Below are 9,892 nucleotides of genomic sequence, written 5' to 3' on the forward strand. Positions count from 1 at the left end.
CGTTGTTATTGTAAAAAATATTCAACCACATTAAATGAAAGTTCATTTTTGAAGGAAGTGCCTGTCACATTATAGGGGGATGAAAGTGATTAGGATAATTCCTGTGCAAAACATTCAGAATCAAGGTATGAACATTACACGAATATGTGGTTATTACCTTTAGCAAAGTAAACAACATCTTCAAAATGTTAAATTGTTGTTTTGTTAGTATAAAAATATTTAGTGGCAGTGATTATGGCTCAGGTCAATTATCCCAATATCTAGCTGAGATTAGGGAATTCTTAGAACAATTACAGCAATCACCTTTAGGATGACACTAAAACAGAATGTTATATCATTGAAACAACATGATCAGGATTATACGTGATCAGGATTATAGAACAATTCTAATTTAAGTAGGAATTCGGTCTCTCAAATATTCCAGTATAGCTGCTGTTCCCTTCATTAATAAGGCTGCATCTAGAAGTAATGTTCTTAAGTTCACACAGTTACCAAGCTCTGGTGGAATTTGAAGAAGGTCATTATTTTGAAGGTCTAACTTGGTCAGATTTTGCATTGTCTTCATTTTCTGAGGATCCACAAATCCAACTTGATTGTTACTAATCAGAATTGTTTCAAGTGTGAGGATAAGATACAGAACTTCAGGCGATATTTTGAACCTATTAAAGGAAAGATTGATCATTTGTAGTCTTATCAATGATTTCATTTCTTCAGGTAAAGAATTTAGAAAATTAATCCCGAGATATAAAAAAGTCAATTTTTGAAGCATACATAACTCCAAGGATATATAGGAAAGCTTACTAAAACTGAGGTTGACTTCCGAAACCATTTCCTTCAGTTCTATAATCCTTTTTGGAATCTCACATAGTTGATTCTTACTGAAGTTAACAGAAATGATGATGTTGCTTTTTATTGCATCAAACATTTCATCAGCAAAGTTGTTTGCTTATCATTATAGTCTAATAATTTTGATGTGATGATGGCATGAACATTGACTTTGGATTCATTGAGTAGTGTCACGACAGTCTTAGTAACAGAGTTGCTTTAGCTAGGTCCACCATCTTTGATCTTGCTTTGTAGATATTTTAGGACTTCTTGGGTTCCTCTCTTTATAATTTTTCTTTGAATGGTTCTCAAGATTTCCTTCTAGGGCTAGGAATTTTGAATGAAGGTTTCCCAGTGAATAAATATGGATGACTACTAATATCATTGTTGCTTAGGCCAAGCCTTTCCAAAGACTGTAGCAGTGAAATTTTCACTTGTTATCCCTCAGTTCTAGCCAAAGGATAGAACTCAGGTGTTTGAGATAGTCTGCTGCTAACATTTCATTCTGGTTTTCATCTACATGTACTTCCTTTAATAGTTTACAAGAAGGAAATTCTGGTAGAAAATGTGGTTTATTCCTCTGCAAATAAAGCAATTCTAGTGATTCCATGCCAGCCAATTCAGGAAGTGTACTTTCCAAGAGATTTGAACTACAATCCTGATGGCTTAATTCTGACATTAAGTTTCTGAAGGTTTTCTAACTCTTATAGCAGAAGGAAGGGATGTCAGCTGATTATCACGTATATCAAGAACAGTCAATCCAGGCAGAAGTCGGAGTTCATCTGCAAGTGACCTGACAATTATAATTTATTGTACTTTACACCTCTAGTCATTAGCTCACATTGTGTAATGCTCCAATGGGCTCCAGGAGTTTTCATTTTAAACCTTTTCCTTCATTTGTAAACATTGATCTTTCCCACTCAAAGGTACAGACACCAAGTAAGTGAATCTGCTGGCAAGATGAGTCCTAGTGAGGGTCTTGAGAATAATGTAGATATTTATTTCTTTTTATTATATCTGGATGCCCCCAGTTCTCTTCCATGAATAAGCATTATTCTTATAACCGGAATAAAAAATTGATGCTATAAAAAGATTACAAGAGAAATGAGGTTTTATGTGGATTTGTTAAAATAACTCTATCTTCTTGCAACTCGCACATTCCCCTCAAAATGAGGAATCATGACAGTGAGTGGAAGCAGTGGGGCTGGAGTAGTGTGAACCATGAAAAACACACAGGGAATTTCAAAGTGGAGGACTGAGGAAGGAGCTTGAGTTTTTAGACTGAGACAGGAGTTCGTGTACTAGGGGACGCAGTGGGAGGAAGTTTCCGCACTAGTAGGAGTAGAAGATTACCAGCTACTCTTCTAATTCTACAGTTAGAGGTAAAATACAGATACCTAGTAAAATTTGAATTTCAAGTACATCAATAAGGACTTTATAGTGTGAATAGTCATGTATTATATAAGTATGAGGTATACTTAGAGTAAAAATGTTTGTGTTCAAGTTTAATTGGGTGTCTTGCGTTTTTCTTTGGTGAATCTGGCATCTCTAATTAGGAAGATGGCTTGGAACAAAGCTGTTGAATGGGATAGACTAATGGTGTGAACATCTGAGGGATATTTTAAAGAGTAGAGAAATCATGGTCCCATCAGAGAATGGAAGAATGTTAGTTTGGCTGCACCTTGGTTTGAACAGAGGAGGCAAAATGACAAGAAATAAGTTGCAATGAGAATAAACAAGATCTTATTTTAATTCTGTCTAGACTGAAGATTTGGCTTCTGTAACCACTCAAAAACTCACATTGGATAAGTGATAAATTAAGAGATAAAGAGAGGTATGTTGTTTTCAGGAATGAAAGAGATGAATAAGGATTGATTACTTACCAATACAGTCTTTGTTGTTTTAAAAGTATAGTTGGGTGTTTGAACAAAAATGTTTCAGTTGCTGTAACAGCATTTTAATGCTTTATTATGTCACTTTACAGCACATTGTTTATAACCTGATTACATAATTTTAAACTATGATTACCAGGACAGCCAAAATGCTTCTCACATTTAGATAATACAGTGCTCATTCAGACCAATTAAAATTATGATTTGGGGCTGCTACACAAGTTTGTGATGTGGGGAAAATATTGTAAGCATAAATGGATGTTTTTGAATGAAAACACTGAGCTTCTGTTACTTGAACTTCAAAACACTCAATATTGGAAAAATTTCTGTGGATTTGATACAAAGTTCTTGAACATCCTACTTCTCTCTAGACCTGTTCTTGTCCCCTCTGGATTTCTTGCTGATCATGTCTAGTGTCCTATGCTTGTCTCCAGGCCCTTTCTCATGAACCCTTTGGTTGTGGTGGGTATATTCCAATCATTACACAAACCCAGTAGTAGGGAGACCATTTTCAGAGCAAAATCCTTTTACTTTTTCCATATTAATGTAATTTATTATTATTTTTACTTCAAGAATTGATTGTTCTTTTTAAGTCATTTCTTTTAAAAATTTTTAGTTATTCATTTTCAAATTATTTGAAAAGTCAGACATACAGAGAGGCACAGGCATAGCCAGAGCCAGAGAAACAAAGAGAGAGAGGTCTTCCACACTCTGGTCCACTATCTACCAGCCCTCAATAACTTGTGTTAGGCCAGACCGAAGCTGCAAAGTCGAACTCAATCAAGTCTCCCACATGGTGGCAGGAACTCAAGTACTTGAGCCATCACTTACTTTCTCTCCCACTGTGCGTTAGTATGAAGCTGTGTTAGAAGTATTAGAATCAAGGACTCAAACTCAGGTACTCTGATATTATATGTGGTCCTCTCAAGCAGTGTCTGCAACACTGTGCCAAATGCTTGCCCCGCATCAATTATTTGAATGAAAATGTTGCTTAAATATAATTGGGCATAAAATGGCATATTAAAAACAATATAAATTTATAAATTATAAACAAACTTTAAAAAATATATTTAAAATTAATATCAGTAACCTAATGTGGTAGATTATATTGTTTTCGAGATTGCTATGCCCCTACTCAAAAAATAATTTTTGTGAGGTCAGCTAAGACAAGTACCCCTCAAGTTGTGTGATACTTTGCTACAATGGAAGTTATAGCCACTCATTGTTGCAACCCGGTTTCTCTTCTTGAACTGCTAGAGAACTTTTACTTGTTTAGGGCAATGTAATTTCATTTGTAGTTACCTGACACACACCCAATATTATTATAATTAGTTTTGTACTCCCTCCCCCTCTAGAGCCCACAATAATTAGAGCAGCATTCTCAGGGTGTAACATGAGAGAAAATTCGCCAGTAAAATCATGTGAATAACATTTAGCATACGGCAATCATAGAAACAATCCATTATATGTTTATGCAAATATTTAATATTTATTCATTAAAATAAAGACCATGTAGGTGTATCAATTAAAAAATAACCTCTAGCCCAAAGGTAATTCAAATTCTTCAATATTTAAATAACTTCTCAATGAAGTGGGTAAACTGGTCTCATTCTTCATGAACAGCAAACGTTGCAATGTTGACCCCACTTCTAAAGCTGTGAGGATTCTGTAGTAGAGAGCCATTGCTCCTGAACCACTCCACTTCTATCCTTGAGCCTAAACTCTCAACCCTGTCCCTCAACATTCAGCCCACCTTGTGTCTATCTTACTCTGCAAGCTTGTTCTGATGGAGATAACACACTTCCTTGTTCTATGTTGTGTTCTCTGGGTTCACTCACTATCCGGGTCCTGAACCTAAGAGAGAATCCGAGCAAGCATGAAAGAATCCTTCCCCATACAAGAGGAGGAGGAACAAAATAGGAAATATTCAGGTATGATTAATTTTTACTACCGTTGAAGGCCTCTCTTACACTTCCATTTGAATTCCCAGAATTCAAACTCATTCCACATTGGGATGGAATGCATCTTATCCCCATGGATTTCCTTGGATTCTAAATTCCCTGAGAGCATCAGATGAGAGGGGTGAAAGACAATTCACTCCAGTTCTGATTGTGAGGCATATTTCTGACACCAGGCTCGTCTCTGCTCCCACCAGAAATCTGACAGCTCATCAAACCAGTGAAAAAACAATGAAGGACAATTTGAGTTGAGCTTTTGATAGATGAAAATGAACAGTAATAGAAGAATGAAAAGCTGATAAGAGGTGAAGATAGTAATAGCTCCTGTGTATATCCTAAAACTGTTGTGTTCCCTAAGCCTGTGCCCTTAACAGCATTTCATTCTTCTTTGGTCTGATATATGGTGTTCTGAAAGACCACGCTGTGAGCAAAGGTAACAATGTTTTCCAAATCAACTTCAGCGTGTTACCTTGTTTTTGAACATTGCTTGCTCATTTCCTCTTGGTACTGGGTTTTAGAACTGTTCCTGTTAAATATACCCCATCCAAGTTTTCCACATTAATTTCCCAATTCTAGCTGGTAATAAGCTAGTCCTATTTCCATGACAAATCAGAACTCAACTCCTTTAGACACCACTGGCTGCTTTGGGAAAGTCCAAGTCTTGGGGCCAGCACTGTGACATAGCAGATAAAGCCACTGCCTGCAGTGCCGGCATCCCATATGGGTGCCGGTTCGAGACCTGGCTGCTCCACTTCCAATCCAGCTCTCTGCTATGGCCTGGGAAAGCATTAGAGGATGGCACAAGTCCTTGGGTTCCTGCACCCGCATGGGAGACCCGGAAGAAGCTCCTGGCTCCTGGCTTCAGATCTGCACAGCTCCGGCCGTTGTGGCCATCTGGGGAGTGAACCATCGGATGGAAGACCTCTCTCTCTCTCTCTCTCTCTCTCTCTCTCTCTCTCTTTCTGCCTCTCCTCTCTCTGTGTAACTGTGACTTTCAAGTAAAATAAATAAATTTAAAAAAAAAAAGAAAGTCCAAGTCTCTCTCACATCCCTTTTAGCCCCTGTGATCCATGGACCTGACTCTGGATTGTCCAGGCAATTTTGTATTCAAACCAAATAGGCTACAACATAAAAAAAAATTTTATTTTTTCAGACTTCCAAATCATAAGGGTTTTCCATACCTATTTTTTTTAAAGATTTATTTATTTATTTGAAAGGCAGAGTTACAGAGAGGCAGAGGCAGTGAGAGCGGGGGAAAGAGAGAGAGAGAGAGAGAGAGGGAATGTCTTCCATCCTCTGGTTCACTCTCTAGATGGCCACAATGGCTGGAGCTGTGCCAATCCAAAGTCAGGAGCTTCCTCTGGGTCTCCTACATGGGTGCAGGGGCCCAAGGACGTGGGCTATTCCCCACTGCTTTTCCAGGCCACAACAGAGAGCTGAATCAGAAGTGGAGCATCCAGGACTCGAACCAGCACCCAGATGTGATGCCAGCACTGTAGGCGGTGTCTTTACCCGCTACACCACAGCGCCAGCCCCTTTCATATCTATTTTTAATCTTATTAATGATATTAACACTTATTTAATCAAACTAGCTAGAGACTTGGATCTTTTTCTTTACCTTAAAATCAACATTCAAATCTACTCTTCTGCTCTTGTAGCAAATGTCCTAAAAGAAGTTGCCTACACTTATTCTTTCTTGGACTACTTGCAGTGAGACTGTTCTTTCCATAATTTCTTTGAAATTGCTCCTACCAGGGTGGCCAGTAGGCTTCATGTTGACCATCATTCCTGTGTTCAAGTTGTTCAGGGTGAAACTAATCTCTGCCATTTTTCATGTATGTAGTCATGTTTTTATTTACTCTCTTCCTTGGCAAAGGCTCTAGAGGCTTTTACTTGGCTTTACTGTATAAGAACAGCTTGCATACTACAGGTCCATGACCCAGCCAAAGTATCAGTTCTGATGTAGAAAAAACATTCCATTTATACGTGCAGGGACCATCAGGTGTAGTCTGTGGGTCCTATGTACCCACTATGAGCAAAACTCATTTGCTCTTGGCCAGAACTCCATTTACTTAACCTCTTTTATTCCTTATTCTGACAGGGGACCACAGTGGCATTTTGCTTCTCCTAGAATCAGTGTTAATATAATATAATGTTAATTTAGTGTTCATTAGTCTCTGAAAGGTGCAGGTATTCCCTTGTTCCTAATGCATGGTTTTCTGAACAAATAGCTACAAGTTCCTTTGGTGGTAAAAATAGGAGAATGACTGCCTCATCTGCTTGTTGTGGTGTTGCTGTGGTATCCTTTTATCATAGAAATTTAGCCTCTATGGGTTCAAGGTCTGAGAATACGTGAATACTGGGCAAAGCATCATGGCCTAATTCACCTTTCGACTTATATTCATCCATCCTGGACTTCCTTTTACTATGTCGATTAAACAATTCCTTATCACCTTCCTGTATGTCTTGCCTCTGGGAACAATGTTCTATAAACTATCTCAAGAGTTTTGTGTATCAGGGGCCCTGGCTGCCACCCTTCCTTTGCTGTTGCTTGTGGTCAATGTATTCACTTTGCTTCTCACTGTTAAGTGTTACCACCTGATGTCTGTTAGTCCAGGTCCTAGCATCCTGATTGTTTCCAGGTAGCCCGATCTTATAACAACATCTTCTTCCATGAGCCTGAGTCCATTTATGCCGATCATGCTGATCTTCTCAGTGCTGCTCTTAGTACTCTGCTCACCAACATACTCTTTACCTACTGGGTACATGGAGTGCCCCCAGGCTCCCCTAAGGAATACAGGCATCTGGAGTTTCTAATGTAGCATGCCTTCTATGAGGCTTTGGGTTCTTTACTGCATTAACTCCATAGTAAGTCGTCTGGTGATTCTACTTATTGGCATCCAATACTTTTTCAAAGCCTCTAAGTGTCACACTTTGTCCTGAAGTCCTCTCCAGAGTGTAACATTCTACATCGTGAGAGAGTGTTCCTTAGGATAAACTCTCAATTATGTAATTTTCTATTTTGTCCAGAACACTCAGTTTCCGGTTCATAAAGTAATCTGTGTCTTCTCTACAGCGTATGGTATCCCACACTCAGGGTCTAGCCCACAGGAAATAGTCCACACTCAGGACCCAATTCCATGTGCAGTATCTAGCACCCTGGCCCAGTATAATGTCCTGACCCCCAGGTTCCAGGTTAATGCATAGTATCCGGTTCTTGGTAGTGAAACTAACCAAAGCTTTGCATTTCCTTTCCGTCTGGCAGCAGGTGCAGAGCATATGTGCCAGAATTTTACCTTTCTTACTTTCTATTTGTTAGCCTACAAGATACAACCTGAAAAAAAGAAGCAGTGTTTTGTAATTCTTATTATTCACTTGCCTTGCTGGAAGCTTGAGAATGACTTTTAAGTAAGGAAAATCTGTGGCCCATTAAGAGAGGTTAGTGGCCACTGCCCCAGACTCTGTGTGTTCTGGAGAGTGGCTGTTCCCCCTGCATTCTCATGTATGTATGGTATGTATGTATGTATATATATATATATATATATATATATATATATATATATATCCCGCTTCTGAACTGTACGAATTACTGTCTCAGTGATAGGCTCATAGCCTTGGCGTAAGAAACTTAGCAGACTGAGAGTCTTCCCTTCACAGAAGTTCTGCTGCACTTTAAGTCCTATAGTTGGTTTTCAGCTCTGTTTGACCTCCATCTTCAGGGAGTTAGGGACTTTAAATGCCACTAAGGAGGTACCCTGGCTTTCACATTTTGTCTTGCACTGATGATTAATCATACTGATCCTGTTGAATCTCTCCACTGAATCAGTGATGTTCAGCAAGTTACCTACTTTCACTGTCCTTACAGAGAGTGTGCTTCTCGTATCTCTCAAGTGCCAGATTTATTTTATCAGCTAGGTGCCCCTTCTACTTGTGTCTCATCCCTTATTACCACTGGTGATAGTTTTGAAATTGCACTGTCACAGCAAGCCAGGGGCTATCCATACTCCACCTTCCACCAGCAGGAGAATTGCATTGCTGTGTTTTGACAAGTGATCTCTTTCCCACATCCTATTTTAAAGTCTGCTTTCTAAGACTTCTCCTGGTCCTGCCTATCTTTGATGAGGTTCCCTGGAAATAGACTAAGGTGGCAGATTGTGTGCAGATTGTTTGTGGGTGATGGCTTTTGAGATACAAGCAAAAGGGAGTGAAGGAGGCAGGGTTGGGCAAAGAGAGAAATTAACCTGCAATGTGGTCGCATTGGAGGTCTCCCGGTACCCTGTAGGATCTCTAGAGCTGTGGCGTTGTCCCAAACTAAGGTAAAAGAGAAATTCTGGACTCCTATATCCCTTCATAGGCTGTAGGTCTTCCCTTACCTTCTCTTTAGATGAAAGCAGTTCATAATGAGAGCCAAATTGTATCCTACCAGCAGCAAGTGTTCTGAGAAGATGGGATTTGGATGGGTAGGACCCTAAGGATGAAACTAAGGGGATGACCAGAGAACTCATTATACCTTTCTATTGCCTTAAGGTATTAGTTTTCCACAAGCATGAAATATTGTCATTTTAATTTTGTTTTATACCCTGAGCCTAGAATTAGGCCCACCACTTACTGACTGAACCAATGATTGGAATTTCTAAAGAGTCTCCTTCCTTGTTTTTAAAATTTATTTTATTTATTTGAAAGTCAGAGTTAGAGAGAGAGAGAGAGAGAGAGAGAGAGAGAGGAGAGGCAGAGAGAGAGAGAGAGAGGATCTTCCTGATTTTCCATCTACTGGTTCATCCCCCAAATGCCTGTAACAGAAAGGGCTTGGCCAAGCTGGAGCTGGGAGCTTACAAATCCATCTGGGACTCTCATGTGTGCTGAGCACACTGAGTACTCCAGTCATTATCTGCTGCCTTCCCAGGCACAATCGAAGGAAGCTGGATCAGGACTTGAACAGGCATTCTGGTATGCAATGCAGGTGTCCCAGATGACAACTCGACCAGCCGCACCACAATGCCCAGCTCTTCGTAAGAGCTTTCTATGAGTTCTAACCACCTGTAAAATAAACATGAGACTTCTTGGTGTAATATACAAAGCCTTTGCAATTTGGTCTCCTGCTACCTCTCCTGAATGTTCTATTATTCTTCCTCCACACATGATGGTACAAAATGCTGTTCAGATGGCGTGTGAGCATGAGAATCTCTTTTATTTCTCATTACTTAGTATGCTCTTTGT

At 39.4% G+C, this 9,892-nt stretch overlaps 1 pseudogene; it reads right to left on the reverse strand.

The window, feature by feature from the left end:
- Nucleotides 1-391: 391 nt before the first annotated feature.
- Nucleotides 392-1,611, reverse strand: LOC133765586 (leucine-rich repeat-containing protein 40-like; annotated as a pseudogene).
- Nucleotides 1,612-9,892: the final 8,281 nt, after the last annotated feature.

The sequence above is a fragment of the Lepus europaeus genome, chromosome 8 (assembly GCF_033115175.1).
Source record: "Lepus europaeus isolate LE1 chromosome 8, mLepTim1.pri, whole genome shotgun sequence".
Classification (NCBI taxonomy): domain Eukaryota; kingdom Metazoa; phylum Chordata; class Mammalia; order Lagomorpha; family Leporidae; genus Lepus; species Lepus europaeus.